Source organism: Kryptolebias marmoratus, linkage group LG14 (assembly GCF_001649575.2).
Source record: "Kryptolebias marmoratus isolate JLee-2015 linkage group LG14, ASM164957v2, whole genome shotgun sequence".
Taxonomy (NCBI): Eukaryota; Metazoa; Chordata; class Actinopteri; order Cyprinodontiformes; family Rivulidae; genus Kryptolebias; species Kryptolebias marmoratus.
This window is the reverse complement of record NC_051443.1, coordinates 14,335,942-14,346,518: the sequence shown is the minus strand read 5'-3', so window position 1 is coordinate 14,346,518 and position 10,577 is coordinate 14,335,942. Positions and strand designations below refer to the sequence as shown.

The following is a 10,577-nucleotide window of genomic DNA, read 5'->3' as shown; positions in this document are numbered from 1 at the left end:
ATATATATATATATATATATATATATATATATATATATATATATATATATATATATATGTGTGTGTCCATCAATGCTTCTATGTGAGGTGTGAAGCTGCAGCATCACCTCCAAAGTGAACTGCAGATAACCTCATGACGTGGCACACATAGTGTTCAAAGCCTATATAAAATTCACGGCGGCTGCATGGATCTGCTGGTGCTCTGAGCCGCCGTTAAGGCTTTGCAGATCATCTGACTTCAGTCCAGATGAAGGATGAGCTTCTCAGGCGCAGACATTGTCCATCCTGCTGCTGATGCTCCCTCGTCTCGTCGCAAACTCTTGTGCACCCTCTGGTGCTTGCTAGTCTCCCGAACTTCTTTGTGTAGAGCCTGCCTCGCAGATTGTCTTCCTTGTCTGTGTGGTTGCTCATTATTCAGAGACAGACGGATCTCAGGTCATCTGCAGCTGCAGCAAAGGAGAAGCAGGAAAGATGGCGATCATCCATTAGACCGACCGGGGCGCACGCATGAAATACGAGGACAACTTTTGGGAGGGATCGCTCGAGGAGAAGATCGCACCAGTGAGTGTTCTCCCCCCTTCTTTTTTTTTTATTTTTTTGCACTATTATATTTCCAGTTTCGGCTGAAGGTCCGCGAGAACGTCGCTATGGTAGATCATGGGATATAATTTGGAGAGCGCCTCGTGAGTGACCTGGAAAGAGAGAGGCTCGCTGTTTCGGTCCAGGTCCAGACGAGGAAGTCGGGGCGAGATTTTTTTTTCTTTTATAAGAGACTCTAGCCCCCCCAAGTAGCCTCACAGAGAGAAAAAAAAGAAGTCAAGTGGGTCTTCTCGCTTCCCGGTTTTCTATCCTGAAACGCAGCCGCTTCCTTCGCCGTGTCCGTCGCCCTGCTCGGTGCGTGTTGTCAGGATGACACAAGGAAATGGACGGTGGCGGAGCTGAGAAACAGAGGGGGGCTCGCGCTCGAGCGCGAGCCGGCGCGGAGGGCTCGCGCTGCCGGTCAGGGGAGACTCGAGTGGCCGCGGCCGAGCGTTAGCTTCACGGAGGAGCCGTAGCTCGGGGTCGCTCTCCAACCAGACTCCATTAGCGACACGGAGGAGCTGGTCCAGTCTCACACACACACACACACATAGACACACACGCTCACACACTCACCATGAGAGAAAGCCATGTCCAGCGTGAGGACTCCTCTTCTTCTTCTTCTTCTCTCATTTTGTTACAAAAACCTTATCTGCTGCTAGCTATTGTGTTCTCCACAGCCGCTGGAGCTAGGATCCCCCCCCCCCTTCCTCTCCCAAAGGTCGTGAAATGAACACACAGCCGCAGTTCTGGTTTGTTTATATTGAAATCGATATATTTCTGTTGTGGACCTTTTTTTTTTGGTTCCTCCTTGGTGCTTATTGCTACATTGTTCTGTTCTGCTGTCACTCACTGGTTCCAGTCAGGTGTGTCACAAGCTTCACCATAAAATGGAGGAAAGCAGATGAGTCTCCAAGGAGAGCTCTGGAGGAGTCAGACAGGCAGGATTCCTCACACCAGAACAAAGGTTGTGTTCAAGAAGAAGAGGGGGGGGGGGCTAAAAAAAAAAGAAAGAAAGAATAATCGGCCACCTCTTCCTCCTCCTTCTCCTCTTCTGCTTCTCTTTCTGCCTCCTCAGCTCGGAAGTTTATTCTGCTGAAGGAAGCAGAAGAACTCTCAAAAAAAAAAAAAAAAAAAAAGAAGACAAGTCAGTGGTGCTGTCAAGGTTAACTTCTGGGGTTTTAACTCCATGAGTTTTAAGGCTCGTTTATTTTTTTAAAAAACAAAAAGAACGACAACACACCTTGGCTTGGAAGATCTGCAGATGAAACATTTTTGTGGAAAAAAAGAAAAGAAAAAAAAAAAAAACAAAACCAAATCATGAATCTTGTGACGGTTGAGAGCTGAAGAACATTGGGGATGAGATACGAGTTTTAATGCAGAACAGTGTGGTGTTTTCACCCATGCAGGTAGTTAATGTTCAACAAAGTGGTGTCAACACACACACACACACACTCCTCTGTGTGTGTGTGTGTGTGTGTGTGTGAAGCAATGACTGTTCTTATAGGAAGTTCTCGTGATGGTTCTTGCTTTTCTTTGGAGGAGTTTCAGCCATCTGCACCCTTTAGTGGCCTTAAATTTCAAAATAAAAGTGTTTTTTTTTTTACTTGTAGTCATTGGTTAGACCAAGTTGGTGGACATCTGGATCTATCAATACATGAGTATACCTTTTTATTGTTTTAATTTAAGGCACTTTTAAAGTTATTTTAGATTAGGTTGACATCTCCCACGTTATGTCCCAAAGGTGTCCAGCCTACTGGGAGAGGGAAGGAGGTGTGTTTGCTTGCTGCCGGTGCTGTGTGTGTGTGTGGTTGTTCTCTGCTCTGCAGTTCCCCCTGGCCACTGTGTGAAATCTTGCTGACAAGGAGAGTGTGAGTTTGACACACCGTGCTGCGACAAGGCTGGGGCTGAGAAGAGCAGTCAAAATGGTGGCGAGGCTCTTTCTCTCCCCGGCGTGGCAGCCAGGCAGGGCAGACAGGTTCTCGAGGAGGAGCAGCTAGAGGACGAGCCGGGCAGGAATCTGCTGCGCTCGACACATTTGTCTGGCAGCGGGTCTGGTCTCCTGGACGTTGTTGAAGGGAGCCGAGGGATTTCCAACCTGGAGGTTTTTGGTGCATCTCCGCCGATTGTCTCGGTGATGGTGGAGCACTCTGTTTGCACTTCCAACTTTCACAAGTCTTCAACACATTCTTCTTCTTCTTTTTCCCCCCACTACACAAGCAGGTGAATGGGAGAATTTTTGCTGAGAGGGGCCCCCCTCATCCTCTCAGAGACCCTTGAGGTCTGCTGGTTTCTCGGTTTCTTTGTCATAACCTGATAAACTGCGAATGTGAGAAGTTACTTTCGTTCAGGTTAATAAAAACCCTGCAAAAAGAAATATTAGTAGTATTCTGATTTATATAAAAGAGGAAATAGTTTATTAAAATACAAACTATGATTTATAGCTAGGTCCATATTGCTTGTGATGTGGTTCATACGGCTGTGCGATGGCGCAGTCGGGTAGGATGATGCCTTGGAAGAAGGTCGCAAGTTTGACTCCTGGTTGGGGCCTTTCTGGGTGAAGTTTGCATGTTCTCACCAAGCATGTGTGGGTAAACTCTGGGTACTCTGGTTCCCCCACTACCCCCCCCCCTCCCCCCCACAGACCAAAAACATGCTATATGTTAGGTTAATTGGCAACTCTGAATTGTTGCTGTTAATATGGGCATGAATGGTTATGAATTGTCTGCCTCGTTTGTCTCTTTGTGGCCCCTGTGCTGGACTGATGACATGTCCAGGACGTCCTCTTGCCAAACCCTGAACAGGAACAAGTGGGTTAAGACAATGGATGGATGAATGTTACAGCTAGACCGTGTTCTAACGAGTGGGTTCGTATAAAGATTTACAAACCAACAAGTCAGGTTTCAATAATATTTTTTTTAATTCCTTTTATTTTGAACACCAGAAAGCCGGCAGCAGACTGAAATGTGTTAAAGTCTGGTTCATGAGTCGGAGGAAAAGTTGACATGGAGAGCTAGGATAACAAAACAACGGAGCAGAAATCAGAAGCATAAATGCGAGTTATACGGTAAAGAATTCCAGGAAGGATGGTTGACAAAATAAAATTGCGTGGAACTAACATTTTCGGTACATCTCACAGAGCTGCATTGTTCTCTGCTCATCTCATCTGTCTGCCAGCCTCTTTCCCATAAAAGAAAACCTGTCAGTATAAATAATGCATCAGTGTAAACATTAGGTGGTTTAACACGTAAAATTTGAATGCTGACAAAGCCTCCTTATTTTATAATTAATACTATGCTGTTATTATAAACACATTTAGATTGTGTTTGGATATCATATTTTTTACCTAATTAAGTTGAAACTGCGGCTGCACGACATAAAACAAATCACGCAGCTGTGAGATTGTTGAATAATACGATAAGAGTTGCAATAAATCCACTTTTTCTTCACTCCTTTCTCTTTTTTTTTCTTCTTCTGTCATCACAGGGATTAAAACACTCATAGTATTTTAGCCACTATCATCTAAAGTCCCTGGAGGCCTTAAGGGGGTCCATGTGATTGCCTTTATAAAACTGATACTACAGTGATGATACATTTTCCATATTTTGTGCATTTGGGGTTAAACTATTCTTTAAAGTCTTCTTGAATCGTTCCGTTGCTACTTTTACTGTAAGGGTTTGAGCATCTTTTCTACCTCTGTTTATATTGAATTATTGCCCAAATTTGTAACTATTTTTAGAGGCTATTCGAAATGTTTTATGTGCAACATTGATTGCACGTTAATACCACAGTTCAGCATGAAGCTGAGGTGATCTGGGGTTTGTAAGTTGCAAGGACAGACAATCAAACAAGACAGACCTCTGTGATGGTTTGAATGCTGGAAGGAAGTGGTCATGAAGCTCATCACTCCCCCCTGTTTTTATGCTTTATGCTCGCTCTCTCTCAAACACACACACACACACCGGCTCCCTTCTCCCTCCCCTCCTCCTTCACTCATTCACTTACTCTCACTGGGTGATGCACTTCTCCATTCTTCTCTACCTGGGGTAGTGAAGAAGGCCAAGGAGACACACAAAAGCAAATTGAAATGCTCCAGTGAGTGCTTTCTTGACATGATGCATGGCTCATGCGATGCAGCCTGGCCTTGCTGCTACACTTGCAAGCGTGCTGAAACACACCGATCCCGAAGCTGTGGCCATGGCTTCACAGCAAAACCCTTTCAACCCTCCGTCTTTTGCATTTTACCGGCTTGGGTATCCTCAAAACCTACTTCTTGTTTAGGCCGTGAGAAATGTAATATTTCTTTTTTTTTTTCCTTCTTCTTCTAAAAGTAGTTTTGGGCTTGTCTGAAAAGCGAAAATGCACCATCGTGTCTGTTTTTTTTTTTTTTAATGTAGAACAAGGAAGGGGCTTCATAGAAGTGTCATTCCAGTTTCTGTTGTCAGTTGCCACGTTACATTGCTGCAGAACTAGTTCCTCCTCTTTGCTTTCCATCAGAACATCAGCAGCTGAACACAGCGTTTTCCCCTCCTGGAAAAAAAAAAAGAAACGTTTGTAGCTCAACGAACCTCGCAATTGTGTCTCCTTTGAGTAAACTTAAAGCGTATATTGGAGTAGTTTTAAATGACGAGGCCGATAAATTATCTCGGGGTTTCCGAATTTGTGTTTTGAAGTTCTTCTGCAGTAAGACTCTGTGAACCTTCTCTGTCAGCCTTAAGCTGCATGTGGTGGGGAGGGAAAAAAAAAAGGGGGGGGGGGGAGAAAAAAAAAGTCTGAATTCTTTGGAGACGCCCGTTCCTTAGGCAGTGTGGTGCCGCTGGACAAGGCCTTCATTGAGCAGGAACAGGAGTGGTCTTGTAGAAGGGATCCACACTGGCTCGGCCTCTGAAACAACAGAGCTGTCCAGCCACCATTAAATATTTAAGAACTTGGAAAGGAGGTCTCGGTGGTAAGTTAATATTGATGGGTCTCTCGTCTTTCCTTTCTCAGACCTGTTGAGTTGCCTCAAGAGGTCAGTTTGTTGGATCTGGAGAAGAAGCCCGCCTCCTCTCGTTTTAAATAAGCACCGTGGCTTTAAAAGACGGCTATAACAGAGCTTTACCGACGTTCTTCTGAGCGAATACCTTCAGAGCTAGAAGTTTGGGCTCTCCTGCGTTGTGTTTTTTCCTCGTTCTCTGGTGGTTGCTCAGAAATCTTCCATCCTGATGAGCTTGAAACCTCACCCACCTCCTGTAACTGAAGTAACTGCCATGTCAGGCTTACAAGGAAGTCAGCATTGCAGTGTTTTCTGGCACTGAGTACAACTTACAAAAAAAAAAAAAGGGAAAAACAACCTTGCAGCCTTTTTCTTTTTAAGGGGAAGGGGAGCAGTTGGAGGGTGAAGATTCAGTAGATGACATTTTGATGTTAAGAGGCTTTATAGGAATTGCTTTGATTGAGGAAAGTTTTAGTGAGATGGAAGGCTTATTGTACCCAATTATTGCGACTTGATTGGACACGTTTGGTAAATGAGCTGACCTTGTGGCTTGTTCAGCATGGCGTGTTTGTTTTCTGGGATAAAACAGAATATCTCAGAGACACCGGCAGATTGATTTGTGTCAGGAAACGGTTTCCTAGGAGAAATGAACTTCAAGGCTATATGGAATGTAAGGTTTCCTGGAGTAATTGTCCTTGTGGAAAAGCACTTCCTGGTTTCTCTCCGAGTTCTGTCCTTCACTTTGTCTCCTCGGTGGTGTTTATTTAGTCCTATGAACCGATGCGTTTCAATTTCAGGAGCTCTGACTCAGCTCACATGTCTGACATGTTTGGTTTAGTCTTGCAGGTTGTCTGTGGTGCTTCAAACGTTGTTTTTTTTTTTTTTTTTGCTTTGCTTTACCCTACTTTTGCACACTAATAGAATTTCTTTTCCCCAGAATTTCTCTTTTTAAGCTCAAGAGAAAAAGGCTCTAGAGAAAACCAAATATATCCACCTATTCCTTCTCTTCTTAAATTTTAAAAATAATCACGCCTGAGGCTATTAATTAAATTTTGCACTTGATCATTTTTAGGTGGAATGTTTAATCGTGTTGCAAAAGGGTTGCCCCAAGTTTTATCCCTCATGCTTTCCATGCTTTTCTCCCAGAGGCACCTAGAACAGGATCATGTCAGGTCACCTACATTTGGTGCCGTTTTGCAGAAATCTTCTTGTCGAAACATCTGCATTTAGAGGCGCGGCAACCAGATTTTATGGCGCTGTCCTCAGCCGGAGAAAAAACAGCAAAGCCACAGTCAAAGGTAGCCATCTTTGCTGTGATCAAAACCACACATCTCACTTCTGCTTTCTGCAGCCTGCCATGACAGTCTGCAGAGGAACCGGCAGGAGGGGAAGCTGCTCGCTCAGGTCTGCGCTCTTAAAGTTAAACACTTCCATCTGTGTAACAAGATAGCCGAGCGAGCAGCTCCACTCTGCTGAGCAGGACAGTCAAAGACCTTGAGGAGCACAAAATGGTGGATGGTCATGCCACCGATACTCCAGTGTGATTGGCCACTGTGGGGCTGGCTGTATGAAATGGAGTCCTCTGTGTGGAGCATTGGCCCAGCCTCAGCTCTGATGCAGAAGATAATTCTGTCAGCCCCGAGAGGGAGAGACGAGAGAGCAGCCAAGTGAGGTGACTATACTAAAAGAAGGCTGAGCAGAAGACTTTTGAATTGCTGCTCTGTGGACTTTCTTGCACCTCTGATCTTGATTCTTGATTTCTGTGGCTGTTTTTTCGTTGGTGCGCTTTAAATAGACACGTAGTAGCGGAAAAGAAATGATCAAGTTAAATGAAAAGGTTTGCGTTTTGGGTTTTGTGAAAGATCTAGAAACGGTGAGCAGTATCACAGCGTTCATTTTCTAACCTTCATGCCCAAGAGGCTTTTACAAAGTTCTTCACCAGCCCCTTGTTTTGCAGTTTTGCAAACATTTCGGCCTTGAAGGTCAAGTAAATATACCTCTGAGACGAGTGTCAACATCCCATTTTAAACATATTCCTTTTTTTGATGGTTGGTTTTCACCATGACAACCTGAAGACTGTAACCATGCAGAAGATGGCCCCTAATGCCTGCCTCCCTGTAATCTGCTTGGTCATTATCATCTGTGTAAAAGAGGCCAAATGTTGTTACTGAGTGCTCTGTGCTGCACTCGTCCCCCTTTTTCAGAAGGAACAATCTGAGCCCTTTGCCGAGCACAAAGACTACCCTTGGAGCAAGGTTACTTGTACCAGAATGGCTGGCTTCTTTCTTTCTTTTTTTTTTTTCAGTGCAGCTTTAGAGAGAAACATGGAATAAGCGAGTTGGATGTCTTTGATTGAGAAAGAAACGTTCTGGTTTGTAATGAGAGACTAAAACGAGGGGATGAGCGCAATGATCTCACTGCATGGGTGATGCCAGGTAACCATCTGCTCAGATAAAGAGGCTGACACAGACGCCGTTTGACTTTGCAGTACGAGCGACACACGAACAGAGAGCAGTAGTCCAACTTGGAGACACGTTAAACTTCTAGCTTCCTGTTCTGTTTTTGATGTGCTTGAAGGCCTCAGTCAGCAGAACGCTTTGAGGTCCAAAGATCGAAATGACTCCACTAGTTCTCTTTCTTTTGCAGAGGTGGAGCATGTTGTCATTGCGCAATGCATTAACTGGACTAAAAATAATAACGTAACACAAGTCAAATTTTAAGAGCCGCAATAAACCTTCACTCAGCCTGCCTATTAGGAGGGTATGGTCTTCTCTCTCTCTTACCTCAAATGTTTGGGATTTGTCTTAGCCTGCAGCCAAGAGATGTTTCTTTATTTTTTTTTATGTCCTCTAAATGTGACACGAGTGAAGGTCAGGCACAAGACAGATCAGCAAAGCTTGCTGGACTGCAGTGTCTAAAAGGCTCTGCACCTGTATTTATGGCTCCTTTGAGACGAAGCGGGATCACTGAGCTGATCTCCTGAATGTCCACATAAAAAAAAAATCTTTCAGTAATACCAAACAGTAAAGATCACTGTATGTCTGCACAAAGAATGGGAAGATGAGTTATGTTAACTGATTTTGCTTAAAATGGAGATTTTTTTGGGAATGTGCTGAACATGGAGCAGCAAGGAGCCAAACAGGAGCAGTTGAGCAGCATTAAAATTAATTTAGCAAAGACCATGTCTAATTTAGGTCATCTTTCTGTGATGGACGGCCAAAAAAAAAAAAAGCGGAAGCCCTGAAGGAAAACCTACCATGAGGCCCACAGCAAAGCTAAAAATATCTGAAGGACTGTGTAGTAGGGTCTGTCTATGCGAAACTATGAACTTAGCACAGTTTTTATGTGCTCCACAAACTTCTAACCTTTCCTCGGAGCCACTCGTTTTAATTTTGCCACTATGTGGTTAATTCCCATGACATAATAGAAATCAAGATAAAATGTTTTGATCCCTGCTTTTAAATATGGAGCGGTGGGACGTAGATCGCAGGTCAAGGCTAAACTACACAGCTGTTGGGCTGTTTCAAGGAGAATGAGATGAAGAAGGTTGAAAACTATTTTGGCTGCAGTGTTAACGTCCTAAATCCACATTTCCAGACTTCCTTCAGCTTCTGCAGAGAAGCTTCCTGCTGTAACAACCTCCAATATTTAAAGGGCAGACATTTATGACAAGTCTACTTAGGAATCTGTTAATGTTTTATTAGTTTAATAAACAATAACACCTTTTTGTTCTGTTTGACTTTGCTCAACCAGAGCAAATAATTGTCTGTGTGAAGTTAGGGATGTTAGCACTTCTTTCTCAGGCTCGCTAAGATTAAACTAACATTAGCTAAAAGCAGAAGGAAAAACAGACCAGCTGCAACAACAGACCTGGTTAGCTTTCTGAACTGGTGTTTCGTTTCACGAGTTGGACCTTTGACCTGTGTAAGGAAGCTTGCGTAGTGGCACCTCTCAGAATTTGCATTGTGTTGATTAATTGACAAACGATTTGCATGATGTCAGAGGTTTGTGTTGTTGATCATGAAATGCAGAAAGTTGCTTCATGAAACCTTTTTGTGGCCAGTTTATTGCTTGAGTGTTTCGTTAGGGTGCAGGTAATATTTTATAAGACAGTGTTGTTGACTTTAGTCTGTCTTAGACATTCAGGACTGTTCATAGTTGACCCATATAATAAAAGTCGCAGAGATTCATGACCTCAACTGATGTGGATTGAAGTATAATAAATCGTTTTGTCAAACATTATACTAGTTTTTATCCATTTCTGACTAGTTATGGTTAAATATTCTACTGATAATTATTTCCTAAGTCTATTTGATTTCTGTAGATCTCCTCAAGAGCCCCTATTTAGCGTTTAATGGCCCACAGTGGGGTCCCAACCCCCACTTTGGGAAACAATGGTCTGGTGGTCAAAACGTGGACTCAAAATGGCTCAGGCTCTTCAGGGCAGCATAACTCCTATTTAACTTACATATGTGTAAAGCATCTCAGTTTCCTTTTATTAGGCAGGAAGTGTGTGTGTGTGTTTGTTTGTTAGCAAAATATCTCATGAATCAGAGGACAGATTATAATAAAACCCACAGAATGTAATCATTGGATGTACATCTACAACTTAATAAGCCAGTTCAAGATGGCTGCCAAAGCTTATCAACCTTAGCAAAGGCAAAAATGGCGAGAAGTCAGTGATTTTTACAGATTCTGAGCCAAAATTGGTTGTGACAGTAGCTGAGGGTCATCCCCATCCGCACTCAGAACGTTAACAGATCATGCAAGGTCTTTGTTTAAAGCTTCGGCATTCCTTCAACAAATGCTAGTTTCATTCAGCGTGTAATAGTGACCCCAATGAATGAATGAAAAGTAAAATATGGTTAGACCCGTGTAGGGTTAAATAAATCAGAATATTGAGTAAAAACATTTGCCAACGTTTCACTTGTAAATATTTGATGGAGTTGCTGATGTATTTCCAGCTTTTCCACCCTTTTTGTTTGTTTCACTCCGGACCATTCTCACCCCCCCCCCCCCCCCC

At 43.4% G+C, this 10,577-nt stretch overlaps 1 protein-coding gene across 6 annotated transcripts in view; it reads left to right on the top strand.

The window, feature by feature from the left end:
• Positions 1–429: 429 nt before the first annotated feature.
• Positions 430–10,577, top strand: part of znf462 (zinc finger protein 462) — a 51,354-nt gene continuing 41,206 nt past the window's right edge. For all 6 annotated transcript variants that reach the window (XM_017407655.2, XM_017407654.2, XM_037979272.1 and 3 more), the window contains exon 1: positions 430–561. The gene's annotated coding sequence lies outside the window, so the exon portion shown is untranslated. The remainder of the gene's footprint in view (positions 562–10,577) is intronic.